This window comes from Triticum dicoccoides, chromosome 6A (assembly GCF_002162155.2).
Source record: "Triticum dicoccoides isolate Atlit2015 ecotype Zavitan chromosome 6A, WEW_v2.0, whole genome shotgun sequence".
In the NCBI taxonomy this organism is placed as follows: domain Eukaryota; kingdom Viridiplantae; phylum Streptophyta; class Magnoliopsida; order Poales; family Poaceae; genus Triticum; species Triticum dicoccoides.
In genome coordinates, this window is record NC_041390.1 from 279,528,072 (window position 1) to 279,544,937 (window position 16,866).

A 16,866-nucleotide genomic window follows, 5' to 3' on the forward strand; every position below is an offset into this window, starting at 1 on the left:
ACCACTATCTGCCAAGAGCACACCTGCCAGGCCTGTGCAGAGCTCTTCTTCTTCCATGGCATCAACAGGGGACACAAGTGATATTATTTTTCGTCGTTGTAAGGCAAGAGGACATTTTGCGAGAGAATGCAAATCTTAGCGTGTGATGATTTCTACTGAGGATGGTGGGTATGAGTCCGCTAGTGACTATGATGAGGAGAGTTTGGCTCTTATTACACATGAAAAACACGGTGGGCATGATTCTGATCATGAGACACAATACATGGCTGCTGAAGATGTTGACAGGTATGAATGTTTAGTTAATCAACGTGTTTTGAGTGTGCAGGTTACACAAGCTGAGCAAAATCAGAGGCATAATTTGTTTCATACAAACAGAGTTGTGAAGGAACGTTCTGTTCACGTCATCATAGATGGAGGGAGCTGCAATAACTAGGCTAGCATGGAGATGGTGGAGAAGCTATCTCTCACCACAAGACCACATCCACATCCTTACTACATCCAATGGTTCAACAACAGCGGCAAGGTTAAGGTAACACTTACTGTTCGTGTGCATTTTAGTATCTCTACATATGCTGATTATGTTGATTGTGATGTGGTACCTATGCAAGCTTGTTCCTTATTACTTGGTAGACCGTGGAAATTTGATAAAAATTCTATACACCATGGTAGAAACAATCAGTATACTCTTGTTCATAAGGACAAAAATATTACTTTGCTTCCTATGACTCCTGATTCCATTTTGAAAGATGATATTAATAGAGCTAATAAAGCAAAATAGGAGCAAAATAAGAGTGAAAATCATATTGTGGCAAAAGAATTTGAGCAACAAATGAAGCCTAATAATAAACCATCTAGTGTTGCTTCTGAAATTAAATTCAAAAGTGCATGTTTACTTGCCACCAAATCTGATATTGATGATCTAGATTTTAGCAAATCTGTTTGCCATGCTTTTGTGTGCAAACAGGCATTATTTTCATTCGAGGACGTGCCTTCCTCTTTGCCTCCTGCCGTCACTAACATTTTGCAGGAGTTCGCTGACGTCTTTCCACAAGACGTGCCACCGAGATTACCACCTATTCGAGGGATTGAGCATCAAATTGACTTAATTCCCGGTGCATCATTACCCAACCGTGTGCCATACCGTACCAATCCAGAGGAGACGGAGGAGATTATGCGTCAAGTACAGGAGCTGCTCGACAAAGGTTATATACACGTGAATCCCTTAGTCCTTGTGTTGTTCCTATCATTTTAGTGCCGAAAAAGGATGGTACGTCGCGTATGTGTGTTGATTGTAGAGGCATTAATAATATTATTATTCGTTATCGTCATCCTATTCCTAGGATAGAGGACATGCTTGATGAATTGAGTGGCTCTACAATATTCTCCAAAGTTGATTTGCGTAGTGGATACCATCAAATTCGTATGAAATTGGGAGATAAATGGAAAACAACATTTAAAACTAAGTTTAGATTATATGAGTGGTTAGTCATGCCTTTTGGGTTAATTAATGCACCTAGTACTTTCATGAGCTTAATGAACGAAGTTTTACGTGCTTTTATTGGACGATTTGTGGTAGTCTATTTTGATGATATAATGATTTATACTAAATCTTTGGAGGAACATTTGGAACATTTACATGCTGTATTTATTGCTCTACGTGATGCACGTTTGTTTGGTAACCTTGGAAAGTGCACCTTTTGCACCGACCGAATATCTTTTCTTGGCTATGTTGTTACTCCATAGGGAATTGAAGTTGATAAAGCCAAGATTGAAGCTATTGGGAGTTGGTTGCAACCCAAAATGGTCACACAAGTGAGGAGTTTCCTTGGCCTCGCTGGTTTCTATAGGAATTTTGTGAGAGATTTCAGCACCATTGCTGCACCTCTCAACGAGCTTACAAAGAAGGATGTTCCTTTTGTTTGGGGTACCGCACAGGATGAAGCCTTCACGGTATTAAAAGATAAGTTGACACATGCTCCTTTACTCCAACTTCCTGAATTTAATAAGACTTTTGAGCTTGAATGTGATGCTGGTGGAATTGGATTAGGAGGTGTGTTATTACAAGATGGCAAACCTGTTGCATACTTTTCTGAAAAATTGAGTGGGCCTAGTCTGAACTATTCTACTTATGATAAAGAATTATATGCTCTTGTTCGGACCTTAGAAACATGGCAACATTATTTATGGCCCAAGGAATTTGTTATACATTCTGATCATGAATCTTTGAAACACATTAAAAGTCAAGCAAAACTGAATCGTAGACATGCTAAATGGGTTGAATTCATTGAGACCTTCCCTTACGTCATTAAAGACAAGAAGGGTAAAGAAAATGTTATTGCTGATGCTTTGTCTCGTCGTTATACTATGCTTTCACAACTTGACTTTAAAATATTTGGTTTGGAGACGATCAAAGATCAATATATGCATGATGCTGAATTTAAAGATGTATTGCAGAATTGTAAGGAAGGGAGAACTTGGAACAAGTTCGTTCTTAATGATGGATTTGTGTTTCGTGCTAACAAGCTATGCATTCCAGCTAGCTCCGTTCGTCTTTTGTTGTTGCAGGAGGCGCATGGAGGAGGATTAATGGGACACTTTGGCGTCAAGAATACGGAGGATATACTTACTCCACATTTCTTTTGGCCAAAGATGAGACAGGATGTTGAGCGCTTTTTTGCTCGCTTCACTACATGTCAAAAAGCTAAGTCACGACTCAATTCTCATGGTTTATATATGCCTTTACCTGTACCTAGAGTTCCTTGGGAGGATATATCTATGGACTTTGTTTTAGGTTTACCTCGAACAAAGAAGGGGAGGGATAGCATATTTGTTGTAGTGGATAGATTCTCGAAAATGGCACACTTTATACCATGTCATAAAAGCGATGATGTTGTTAATGTTGCTGATTTGTTCTTTCGTGAAATTATTCGCTTGCGTGGTGTGCCAAATACTATTATTTCAGATCGTGATACTAAATTTCTTAGCCACTTTTGGAGATGTTTATGGGCTAAGTTGGGGACTAAACTGCTTTTTAGTACTACTTGTCACCCCCAAACTGATGGGCAAACTGAAGTAGTCAATAGAACATTGTCTACTATACTTAGGGCTATTTTGAAGAATTTAAACCAATAAGATTGCTAGCCAACTTGGCTCCCAGTCCGTGGCGGAGCCAGGAATTTGCTACTGGGTATTCTTGTAAACTTTTTTTTTGCCAAAGCAATATAATAGAGTAACAAATGTACTGTAAAATGGCAAGATCAATGACTGAATGACCAAACATCGATAATAGTAGCAAAATATCATTATGGCAATATCTCTAACAATTAAGAAAGATTAGAAGTGACAAAGAAAATTACAATAAAACGTTATGATACCCTTTTTGGAAGAGATTGATGACATCCTCATCGACATCACAATCAAATAAACAAAGTAGAAACCAGTGGCATTGGCAATGTGGTATGGACTGATGGACATTGGTCATTAGATAAACAATTCCAGTGTACAACCAATTGGTGAAAATGATCAAGAGAGATAGTGATCACCGCCTCACCGGGTTCATTATGTCGATCTAGCAATCAGTGAATCACATAGGTTGCAAATGAATCACATAATAAGCAGTTCAATTTCACTGGTGTACGAGCAATCAGTGATTGTCTTCTACGAAGGCAGTGCCATTTATAAAAATTCTTCAGTTCTGTTTAGAAATAGAGGGGAAAAATACCTTTAACGGAGCCACGGAGGCTGGACTGCCAGAGGTTGTGCCAGGCCGTGGAGGGGGAGGGCGCCTGAAGCACTGTAGGGCGAGCAGAGCAGGGGAGCCGGGGAGGTTGCAGGATGCCAGACCGGACACAGAGTTGCAGACTCGCGGAGGGGAGGGCCGAGGGCGGCGAGGGCCGGAGGCCGAGGGGAAGGGAGGGGAGGGGAGGGAGTCAGGGAGATGGCCGGCCAGAGGGAAGGGGAGGGACAGAGCCGTAGAGGGCGGAGGGACATGGAATCGCTGCTGCCGCTACGCTAGGTTTGTGCGTCGCTCGGCCCCTGCCATAGGTGCCTGTTTGGGCTGGACTTAGTGGGCCAAGTGTTTACGTATAAACATATGTATTAAAAAAATTTGAGGCCAAAATCTTGGGTATTTCAGGGAATTCCCAGGAAGACCCTCAGCTCCGCCACTGCTCCCAGTGATCCCTTGTGAAATGCATTCATGGTCGTTGGATCTTGGTCAACGCTTTATCTCCTCCGTATGATCTTCACCACGGAGTAAATCTAGATTCACCTCGTGGTACTTTTTCTTGACCAATGACCGGTGGGCTCGTCGCTCACGGGTATTGGCTGGGTAAGTTGTCGGGCACGTGAGAAGGGATTCGCCAATCCACGCCTTGCTCCGCCAAAGGGGCGATTTGATTTTTTGCCACTCTTTACTCTGGACTTTGATAATTTGCCACTCCTTATTTTGTAATTGATCTGGTGACACTCCTTTGTTTGGATTTTGATCTTTTGCCACTTTTCAACACAAAAACAAACTTTGTAAATAATAGACAACATAAGTGAAGAAAATAGAGGACTATTATACCCTTATACCTCTCTGATCCAAACATAACACAGGGGGATGGATGAATTCGTACTCCACTCCTCTCCTGCACCTTCCTGCTGCTCCTCGCCGGTCCTTGCTGCTCCTCGCCGGCCCTTCCTGCCTTGCTGCTGCCGCCCCCTCTTGCTCCCCTCATACACCTTCTACCCTACCGCTGCTGCCCCTACCACTGGAGTCTTCTTCCCCTGCTGCTCCTCATCAAGTTTTGGTCCAAATTTGCTCAAACTAGTTGAAATGCATAGATTCGTTGAACCAATGATCCAAATTGCATGAAACCTTCTCATATTAGTCACACATATATGAATGATTTATTGTATTTTTTTCAATTTTTTCTGACAACTTTTTAATTTCGGTCAAAATGTGGTCAAACTAGTTAATCTGAAAGTTGAGATGCATTTTCCCGTTGAACCAATGATCCAAATTGCATGAAACTTTCTCAGATTAGTCAAACATATATGAATGATTTACTGTAATTTTTTCAATTTTTCTGGGTTGTTCAAAAAAAAGTTCAAATTTTGGGCAGCATATTGGCTCAATTTGGACATCATTTTGCTTGTTATTTCACTTATCAAGATATGTATGCACAGAATAGAAAATTCAAACATATATTTCCAAATGAACATATTCATACACCATGACACAATATCAAGACAATATAGCGAAATAAAGCAGTTAACATGATCATACACCATCTACCATAAGGCCATAATTTCTGCCATGTTTTACAACCAAAAGCAGAAGGCCATTGTAACTGCCATGTTACAACCAAAAGCATAACACGATAGTTGCTGCCATGTTACATCAAAAGTAAAGGATGCTAAGTTTGCCATATTACAACCAAAAGCATAGAGAAGATAAGCACAACACTAGTACTTCCTTCTCTTCGGGGTCAACTTTCTAGCTTTCGAGCTTGAGGCCATGTCATATGCTATCATGGTGTCCTCCACGGTTGGGGTAGGTTGCTGCGACGCCTCATCAGCCAATGCCATGGCCAACATCCTTCTTGTGACTGGATTGGGACTTCCTTGCAGACTTTGTGGCATAGTGAGCATGTGCCTGGTTGGAGTGACAGCCACATCAAGTTGTGGTGCTGCATGTGTTGCCTCATCAGCCAACGCCGAAGCCAACATGCTGCATGTATCGAGAAATGTAATGAGTGCAAGTTAAAATAGACATTGTTGTACTATGTGGATGTGTTACCTTCTTGTCACTGGATTGGGACTGCCTTGAAGACTTTGTGGCATGGTGATCATGTGCCTATTGGGAGTGACAACAACTTCAGGTTGTTGGGCTGCCACTTCAGGTTCCGGTGCTGAGGCATCATCATCAACTGGATATCTTGGTGCTCTCTTCTTTTTTTTCCTGCACAGGTAGTACACAGTAAAATAAGTGATGAAATAAACATTGATCATTACAAGTGATGAAATAAACATAAATCATCACACGTACCTTGGCCTTGGTCCATTCAGTGGACATGTAGACTGCCTGTGGCCTAAAATGTGGCATCTTTTGCATCTATTCTTGCTGCCTAGCTGTTTTGGTTCTTTCTTCTTTTTAGGACCACCATCTCCACCTTCAAGGAAGCTCTTGTACCTGTTTTTTCTAGGCCTTCCAACACCTCTTTTCTTGTCTAATGGAGCCTCCATGTCAAATGGAAATTGTACATGTGGCCATTGAGACCTATCTGTCAATGGCTCAACCTCTCCAGCATATGCTGCCCTAAACTTCTCTAGAGAGAAATAGTCATGCACGTAATCCTCCCATTTGGGGTTCCTTCTATCCAGCAAGAAAGCAAGTGCATGCTCACAAGGCTTCCCTGTGTGCTGCCACTCCAAGCACGTGCACTCGCTTTGGGCAGTTTTCACAACATGTCGCAAGTTGTATTTACTTGTATCCCTCACCTCACAACTTGCAACTCCAGATTTCCCAACTTTCAAATGTTTAAGTCCCCTTGTCCTATTATGAATCTGTTGGATGATGGCTGGAATAATTTTTCCTTTCAGTTTCATTCCAATCTTTCTTCTTTTCTCACGAAGTTTCATGACTAGCTCTCTAAGAGTGTCAGCTAGCTCATCAGGTGGCAACTCTTTGTAATCTTTAATCCAACCATTAAAAGACTCAACAAGGTTATTATTGATGTAATCACATTTAATTGAGGGGTCAAACATGCATCTCATCCATTTTAAGCTATGGTACCTTGAGAGATACTCATGCACATCAGGTGCTTCTGCTAGGATTTTATTCATGTGGTAGTTAAAAACTTGTGGCCTATATGCCCTAGCAGCTGGCCACATTCTGCCAAACACATCTCCTTGGAACTTTTTAGAGAAGTTAGCCATGAGATGCCTAAAACACTCTCTTTGATCTGCATGAGGGAATATTTTTTTGACTGCATTCTCTAAACCTTTACATGCATCTGTGCATATAGCTAGAGAGGAAACAGGACCTAATGCCCTATTTAGTTGTGACATGAACCATGTCCAATTTTCATCGGTTTCACCATCAACAAATGCAAATGCTAGAGGATACATCCAATTATGCCCATCTAATGTTGTACAAGCTGCTAAGTGACCTCTCCATTTACTGGTGAGTGTAGTTGAATCTATACTGAGATATGGTCTACAACCAGCTTTAAAGCCATCAATGCAAGGTTTAAGAGCCATAAAGAATCGGTTAAAGCGAACAATACCGTGAACCATCTTCATATCCACCTCTACAATGCTGCTTGGTGATCTCTTCTCAACTTCTGCTTTGAAGTTAAGCAAATATTGAAAACTCTGCCTCATGCTACCATATATCTCTTTCTGTGCTATATCTTTGCCTTTCCACACTGTATGATACTCAATGGTTGTGCCATATGTATCTTCCAAATGCCCCAACAGCTCTTTGCATCCAATAGTAGGGCACTCTGTATAATGGGTACAGTCCTTTGTGCTACCCATCCTTGAGATGTCATGCTGCTTTTTATTCTACCAGTAGAGGAGCACTTGTGCTTCACGGAAATCTTGGTAACCTGCAATGCAAGATGAAACACATCACAACATAGGAAAAACTTATGAAAAACATAGAAAAACAGCAACAATAACAATGCTTAAATAAAACATTAGTACCCTTATGCTTTGTCCATTAGTCCTTATTCTAGCTGTAATCCTCCATGGACAACCCTTGGCTCTACATTTGCCAAGATACCTTTTCTTATCAGTCTTATATCCCCAAATGTCAATTTCCTTTTAATTGCATATTGTCTGATAGCCATTCTAAAATCTTTCATTGAAGGAAACAAAGCACCAATATACATCTGCGGGTTCTCTTTGTCATATGAAATCTCCTCCTCCGGTGGCACACTATCATCAACAGGAATGGCAGCGTCAATGAAAAGTTGACGATCCTCCTCATCGGTCATGTAAACTTCCTCACTAGGTGGAGAAGGTGGTGGCTCGGGGAACGCCTCATCGTTGATACCAAGAATATCACGCATATTCTCTTCGGTTATGGGAATGTCGACATCGTTGATACCTAGAGGATCGCACATATTGTCATCACATATGGGTGGAGCTATCTCAATCAAGCTCCAATCTATGGGTGGTTCTTCCTGAGTAAGCACAGAGGACTCACATCTCTCACTACTATCAACCACATCACAAACACTTTGAAATTGCATTGTAGCTGGGTGGTCAACATCATCAGGTGAAAACTCCATATCATCTGGAAAAACTCTATACCGACTCCCCATTGTCTGTGCCAACTCAAAAGCTGACAAGTTTGAATTATCAACAACCATAGATGAGCTAGCACTGCATTCTACAGAAGTGTTTGTTGCTTCCTTCTTACTAGCAGCACTTGGCTTTTTGGGAGCTGGTGGGTTTTGGGGTTTTCCAGGAGCACTTGGCTTTTTGGGGGCAGCTGGTTTTTTAGGAGCTGGTGGTTTTATGGGATTTTTTGGAGCAGTTGGCTTTTTGGGAGCCTTCTTCTTTCCTACTTTCTTTGCATTGGGTGCCTCCAATGTAACAACCTCAGCTAACAGAAATGATTTCTTGGCCTCAAAGTCCCAATGATTGCCAATAAAGTGCGAATTCAGTTGTTGATCATTAAGTACAAGATCAACAGTGCTCTCAACGGTGTCTAATGCAAACAACCGCACCTCTTGGCCAATCCCCATTTTGATATGTTGTGCCACAACTTCATTGAAACTAACCCATGACATACCGGAAATGTTAAAATCAAACACAACGTCATGCTTGTCAACAACTTGCTCGCTTCCATCATCAAGCTTGTAGACATAAGGAGCTACTCTAATAGTTAATGTGAACACCAGCGGCGGCCGATGCGGCCTACTCGACAATGACCAATAACGAACAACATACGATGGAGTTAGCGTCTGTTCACTAACGTGCATTCAGATGAGCACCAAAAAGAAGCTACTTTGCTTTCTCACCTCGGCTCGTGAACAAACAAAGAAGGAAAGTCGAAGCCGTCTCCAACAATGTGCTCACCCCTCTCCGGTTCAGCCATCTCCAACACCTAGCTCATCTGAGTTATGTGGTCCGCAACAACAAGAAATCAAGCAAACATGAGATATACAACAAAGTAAGCAGCTCGTGTACAGAACAACTTAGAACATTAATAGGGTCAACTTGCTCGTGTACAACACATAACGGCGGCAGCAGAAGCACACAAGTAGCGGTGGCACATCACGGCCACAACCAAGCCAGAAGCTGCCTCGCCGCCGCGCCACCTGCCCTAACCCTAGGGCCGGCCGCCTCGCCGCCGCGCCGCCTGCCCTAACCCTAGGGGCTCCGCCGGGGAGATGAGCGCGAGAGAGGGAGGGAGCGGGAAAGAGGGAGGGAGCGGGAAGAGGGACTCACCAGGGCCGCCGCCGTCGAGTATCCCAGGGCCGTCGCCGTCGTCCAGTAGCCGCCGTCGTCTGTTGCCCGCGTTCGTGAGCGAGAGGGGGATGAGAACGAGCTCCTCTGTTCTGGTCAATCGAGATGTAAGGGCAAGTATGTCTTTTTTGGGGTGACCCATATGACAGAGGGCAAAATAACAAACACCCAGATAAAAAGTGTCATCAGATCAAATTCAAAGTAAAAAGTGGCAAATAGTCAATGTACAAGTAAGGGGTGGCAAATAATCAAATTGCCCCCGCCAAAGCTCAAAGTGGCAGAAACCCTAGCCCTCAGCCGCCACACCGCTGACCCCTCCTCCCTCCTCCCTCCTCCCTCCTCCCTCACTCCTCACCGCAGCCGTCGTGCCCCTCCCCACGTAGCCCCAGGACCTCCATCTCCTCCATGCGTCCTCGCTGCCGCCGCAGCCTCGGCGCACCCTCTCCTTCAACCCCATGTGAAATCGAGCATCCTGGCGGTGCCTTGACTGATGCACTGTGATGGCTAGCGCAGGTGAGCGCCACGCATGGTGCAGCAGGCTTGGCAGGCAGCGGGCGCGGCGGTCAAGGCCAAGGGCACGTCGAGCGACGATGACCTCATCCGCCACCAACAACGAGGTGAGCTTCACCCAATCTCTCTCTACCTCTCTCCATGCGGCCTCCTCCCCTCGACCCCATATTCGTCGATGAGATATGCCATCCATCTTCTGCAGCCTCATAGTTTTCTTTGTCTATGTGATTATTTTGGAATTTTAGCTCTATGCAGCCACTTTCTTGATTAAGTTCAGAAAATGGCGGCAACTGTTGGTTAGTGGTTGAACTTGGTTCATATGCTTTGAATAAAATTGTTTTCATATATCATGTTATGCAGCCAGGATGCATGACATCTTTTTTTACTTCACAAAATAATGTTGCGAGCATAAATTTATACCGGCCAGAGATAGCAATATACCAAGGGTTCTGGGAATTCGATTCATAAATGCAGGGAAGTTATTGATGCATCTGAGCTGATCTATCTGATTATATTTTATTAAGACCCTGTCATTTTATAAACCATGTAAAAGAAATTCTTAACAAATGTGAGACGTTGTCCTTTATTTGTACATCCATGTTCTTGCACGGTATACAAATTTTGGTCCCTTTTTGCATGTTTTGTTGATTTTTTAAAGCAAGATACTATTTCTACAGGTTCCAAAATGTATCGAAGATTGCCGGGGAATTGATTACACCATCTGTGGAATATGACATCGCCCTTTAGGTAATTTCACTTTGACCTGGATTAATGACAGGTTGCCAAAAAATATTGGGGGAAATATGGCTGTAGAGAAATTTTAATGTGAATTTGGGATTGGCATCTCAGTCTGCAATGCATTGAATATTTATGGTAGAAGTGTTTATATTGCTAACTGGGACGAGGATTAGAATTTCTTTCTTTTTACTAATTGGTTTTGTTTTCCACTTTTCTCTTCCTTCTCAGTCTTTATTTATCTTTGCAGCATAAATTCAAATGATTGATATATGCATAGAAGGTTAATGCAGGTGATAAGAAATATGTTGCGGAGAGCACATCACATTATGTCCGATAGCTTATTAGCAGTCTCCCTTGAATTACAATGACAACCAGTCAGCACTACAATGTCACGATCTTTGCACTTTGATTTGTTTTCATTGTATAAAGTGTGGATCAATTTCACAGGATAAAGAAGTCTAAGCCTAAAGTCATCATGGTTGAGGTTGATAGTATATCTGCTGGTGATAGCGGTGGAGCTGCTGGTCTTATTGCAAGATTCCTATAGTTTGCATTTGTAATGGCAGTTATAGCAGGAAGCTGAAGAGCACTATAAATTACCTATTTGGTACTCAACTTCAGGAAACCAACAAATTAGCAGGTCATTTCATGCCACCATATTCTGATGATTTATGAAAGACATGATTAGTTTTCTTACTGTTCTCTGTTATATCCTTATTACCCTTACTGCTGACTGTGACAACTAACATGCTGTTCTCAATTGCTTTCTGGGACTCATTTTATCAGATACAAGTCCGCTTGCAATTTTTGGGAGAATAAACAGTTCCTTTGGGTTCATCGCTCGGTTTTGTCCCTGCTATGCTTACTGCTCCTACATGGCTCTTCAGGGTTATGGATGGAGTGCGTTATTTCGACGGTCCTCTATTTTTTTTGTTGCGTGTGCCTTCAGGTCCATCAGGTATAATTGTGCTTCACCTCCCTTCCGTTGTTTTCTGCTATCTTGGTGTTTTCTCTTTTGTTTAATTCATTGTTGTATCGCTCAAGGGCATCTTGATTAGTTTGAATTGTGCTTTTTTAGCTAGGATGAATTTATAAATGGTTGCCCTTTTCTGTTGATTAAGTGTCTGTGTGCAGAGGTTCATCTCCCCCTTTTCATTCTGCGGCATTTGTTTTTCACTTAGTTTACATATGTTTGTGTCTGGTAATGTACTCTTCCTCATGGATTCTTTGGGTTCATGTTCTTTCAGTGCTTTAGGAATCTTCAGTTCCAATGGAAAATAGGATGTATCATGCATGCAAAGATGAGAGGATAGTTGATCCAATTTCCTTGTGCTACAAAGTTATTTGCCATGTTCTTATTTTTTAAATGTGGAACGCACAGCTTGGTTCACAGCTACTTAATCTTGAAAAATAAAAGGAAAATAATTTTGAGGGAAAATATAAATCTAAACCAATAAGGAGGCTGGGATGATATTTGGATTAAACAACAAGCTTGCTACAGCCAGTCAAGTGCTCAGTGACAATTAGCTTGTGGACTGGTTCTTTAGTACCTGGTTAGATCTCATGTGTGCTAAAGGAGAAGATTGGATAAACCCATGAGTTTGAAGCTCAGCTCCATAAATATTTCCCCCTTGGTCATTTATGTACATAACGGTGTGATACGACACCTATAGAAATTGCTACTGATACTTGGAAGGTCATATTTACACTAATATGCAGATGCGGCTTTATCATTTTGAACCATGTATCATGTTAGCGTACTGTTATTATCATGTTTATCCATTCTTCTTTGTGTAAACTTCAGAGATATCTGTATTATAGTGAAAGACTCAGTGAACTGTTCACTTGAAACTCTTTGAAACTTTGAGAGCAGTGTTTATTTACCTTACTTAGCAATTGTAAGGGTATCATGTTAAACTACTTGCTGAAATTCTGTATTCTATTACTGTTAAAGGTCACCCGCAGGCAGATCATTCCAGTACCACTCTACCGGTGTTTGGCCTGAATCTGAATAATTAAATCTCAAAACACAGTTACACAACATAAGTTGGAAGTAATGTGAGCTTGCTTGTTCGGTTATGCTTGATATATGATGCCAAGATTTGTCTTTGTCTCCTCTGTGCACCCATCGTCTTCTAACCTCCTCTCATCATCAGGTATAAGGCGAGTTGTGTCCCTGGTAGAGGTGCAGATCAAGGAGGTCGACAAATGGGATGATGTTGGGTGACGTTCACTAAGGAGGAAAAAGGTGTAGGGGTCGTTGTTTTTTTGGCGATGGCAGCGGCATACTTCCTTGAGCGAAGAAAGGAATCCCCAGCCTGAAGCTTCGCACAGGTATGTCTGAGCGTCTTATTTGTTAGTGTTGCCAGCTCTGGGAAATGCATGCCGAGTAGTTGTTGGCTTGTTGCATGTATGTTATTGCTACAGTATTAATTTTTTTTGCTGAGAATACAAACTGTGAAGCCACTATTTTCATACTGTATGTTATTGCACAGGTATGTCTGAGCGTCTTATTCTCGCAACAGTTAATTCTAAGGCCATTCATATCATTGCAGATTTTGCCTATTCTCTGAGATGGATGATGATGAGCGGTGCAACCGAAAATTCAGAGCTGAGCTTTACACACTTCAGTGGGTAAGTGAAGTTCCAGTTAATCTTCTTTCCCCTATTACCGCTCTGTTGTACAGAGAGCACTGAGTTTACATTAGCTAAATGTTAGATTGGAATGCAGGAGTGGCATGACAACACCAAGGTAGAGAACTGAAGAGAAGCACAGGGACGGACCAAGGAAACTAGAACCACGCTGTCGTGATGTGGGCCGTGTCGTCTTCGTCCATCTCCATGGAGGTATATATAAATATATAGGTTAGGTATAGGAAATGAGACCATCTCCATGGAACTCTGACTGATGTGTAATGTCCTCATAGGACCTGACCGACCAAACTAAACATTCACTCTATAGTTTTCATTTTCTCACTTATCATCAATACGATTTTTTTTGTTTGAAACTTAAAAGTCAAACCTGGATTTACCGCTTGTGTCTACTCCAGTGTGTTATATTCTTCAGAATGTCTTTATGAGCAAGAACGGATCAATCATAAATTTTCAGAACGTCTCTATTGAGTTTTTTCCTTCTATATCCTATCTTCTCAGCACTTCTAGAAAGAGGTCAGACCTCCTAATTTTTTCTTTTGTGTTCCCCATGATTCCGGTCCTTATAATTTATCTGTTTTTGTAACAACTTTTAGCATGTCATAACATTTAATTATGCGCTCTTATATTATTATATTCTTACAATCTTGTGTTTTGAATAATTCTTGTGGCTTGAAGTCAGAACAGTTTTAAATATATCCAAAGGATGATAATCGTCCGTGTCAAGTTGAGTGCACGAGAAAGATAGAGAAAAAATAAAGGTGAAAAGGGTCTGAGTACTGTTTCCTCACTTTTCATGATGTGAATGTCCTTTAATTCTTGTTATTTCTATTAAATAAAGTAAAATATACTCATGTATATTAAGTACTTTAATGCATATTTTGAAATTTTGTGTTCTACAGTTCAATCAATGAGACCAATAGTTAGTGTAGAAACATATTAAACAATTATAGATGTTGCCTGCACATGAGCGCGCCCATGGAGAATCCAAATTGTATTAGAGAAAGCGAAAAATAATAATTCTCATGTTTGAGGTTCAGTTTCATACTGGTTGCAATTTCTTATAGATAGGTTATTTTGTTGTAGGATAAATGGAGGTAATAAGATCATATGCTACTAATGGGCTTGCTCTAATCCCAAAGCTCATTAGTGTTGGGACCATCTTGAAAATTATGCTTCCACCTATTGATTTGTGTTGCCTTAGTTTGTTTATAATGTAACCAGTCCAAGGGCTGACGAGTTTTCGAGCCCTATGACCTTTTTTTTAAGATTGAGCCCTATGACCTTTGTACACTCAGCTTACGTTCTACAAGGTTCATGTGTCGTGCAGTGTTCTCGCTTTCCAAGCTACAGTCTTATATTAGTTTACAGAGGGAGAGAAGGAGTACTTGAAAAGAGATTCTTTATATATTGTTTGGTTCCATCAGCCATATAACCTAAAATAGCAATTAGGTATCTACACAGTGTAGTGTAACCATTGTGCTTGCTGCAGTTTTACTTTAGTGTTGAAATGCTTTTCTTAGTTTGTTCTATAATACGAAATATTTTTTTCCAGCCATTGTTTTCTAAATCCTATCAGCATATTACCTGATATGGCCTTTGAAGTTTCTGTTTTATAACGAGCTTTGCACTGGTCAGCTTGAGTATGGTATGGTTTATTCTTTTCTGTTGCGGCTATTCCAGAGAAGTTTAGAGCTCCACAACCTTCTGAAGACTTGATTTACAGTAGCGGTGATGAAACAATCAATCAATTGAGATTCATCACATGATCTTTTTCTCTTGACATTGATGGGTATCGAACCCATAGATCAACTTATCAATGGATCTCTTGTCAGTGTTGAGAAGGTGTCACAAAAACTCAAGAGCAGTTTTAATATGGTCTCTTACCTTCTTACCTATCATGTGAAAAGAGAGGGTAAGAGGGACCATGTCAAAATTAGCCAAAACTCAAACACAGGGCAATCAGCTAAGGAAAGAAGCTAAGAAGCATCAGAAAAGGCTTTTAGGATGGTATAGCGGTCAAATGCATCCTAGGATTGGTACTTTTAAGAATTATGGTGTGTTTTGCTCCTTTTTTGTTTACCTTAGCCACATAGGTTAGCCTCAATTCATTATTATCCTTCTATTTAGAGTAGGTGCAGAACTAACACTTACCTAGGTTGTGAGAGCTGATGATGATGATTCTATTAAAACTCCTTGCTAGCTGCACCGTTTGTCTCTGTAAACAATATAACTAAGGGCATATGGTTTCCAATGTGACTAAGATCTAAATTCTTGCTGAGTGTAGTTTCTAAAGCATAGAGTTGCTGAAAAATTGAAATACATTCTTAATTGGCCTGTACATCTTATACACATGTTTTTTTCAAGCTCATATTTCTTAGCGTGATAACCATACTTTCAACTAAAAAAATGCTTCCTTAATTGGTTTGTACATGTTATACAAATATGATTTTTAAACTCACATTTTCAGGGTGATAAACATATTTTCAATATAGCATGATTTAACACATGGGCTTTCTACTACCAATATCGAATATGTCCTTGCAAAATGAAACTATTTTTCTCGATAACATGGCTTTAATGGGTCTCTGCGCCATTTGGCGCAACGGATCAACTAGTAATAAGAAAATGTGGGAAGAATGCTTGCCTCATATTGAATTTGCTTATAATCATTCATTGCATTCTACTACTAAGATGTGCCCTTTTGAAATTGTGTATGGTTTCCTACCTCGTGCACCTATTGATTTATTGCCTCTTCCATCTTCGAAGAAGGTTAATTTTGATGCTAAAGAATGTGCTGAATTGATTTTAAAACTGCATGAGTTAATTAAGGAAAACATTAAGCGTATGAATGCTAAATATAAATTTGCTGGAGATAAGGGTAGAAAACATGTTGTGTTTGCACCTGGAGATCCTGTTTGGTTACATTTGCGTAAGGATAGATTTCCTAATTTGCGCAAATAAAATCTAACGCCACGATGCTGATGGTCCTTTTAAGGTGTTAGAAAAAATAAATGATAATGCATATAAACTTGAGCTGCCTGAAGATTTTGGGGTTAGTTCCACTTTTAACATTGCAGATTTGAAGCCTTATTTGGGTGAGGAAGACGAGCTTTCGTCAAGGATGACTTCATTTCAAGAAGGGGAGGATGATGAGGACATCAATACCATTGTTACACCCACAGCCCCTGTTGTTATACATACTGAACCAATTACTAAAGCTCGCGCACACCAATTGAATTATCAGGTACTTTCGTTTCTTGATAATGATTCTAATGTTTATGAGAATATGATGCTGCCTAAATTGGATACATTTGTTTTGCTTACAAATGAAGGGCCTAGCTTGGACAAGAAAGATGAACCTTGGAGCAAGACCAAGCATGGAGATGATGGCATGCGCAAGGGGATCCAGAACGGAGTTACAAGTGATGATTCTAGGACTTTGAAGCCACCATAATGAGTGCATGAAGCCTTGAACGAAATATACAAGATGCCACT

The 16,866-nt window shown here is 40.9% G+C and overlaps 1 long non-coding RNA gene across 3 annotated transcripts; it reads left to right on the forward strand.

Moving 5' to 3' along the window:
* Positions 1-9,739: 9,739 nt before the first annotated feature.
* LOC119316785 lies at positions 9,740-16,492 on the forward strand. Of its 3 annotated transcripts, none has more exons than XR_005153310.1 (8): positions 9,740-10,085; positions 10,656-10,725; positions 11,164-11,356; positions 11,503-11,674; positions 12,873-13,050; positions 13,272-13,350; positions 13,448-13,563; positions 16,449-16,492. It is a non-coding gene; the product is annotated as an uncharacterized LOC119316785 (long non-coding RNA). The 3 variants fall into 3 exon arrangements; XR_005153309.1 differs by lacking the exon at positions 16,449-16,492 and adding an exon at positions 13,767-16,051; XR_005153308.1 differs by lacking the exon at positions 16,449-16,492 and having other exon boundaries at positions 13,448-13,833.
* Positions 16,493-16,866: the final 374 nt, after the last annotated feature.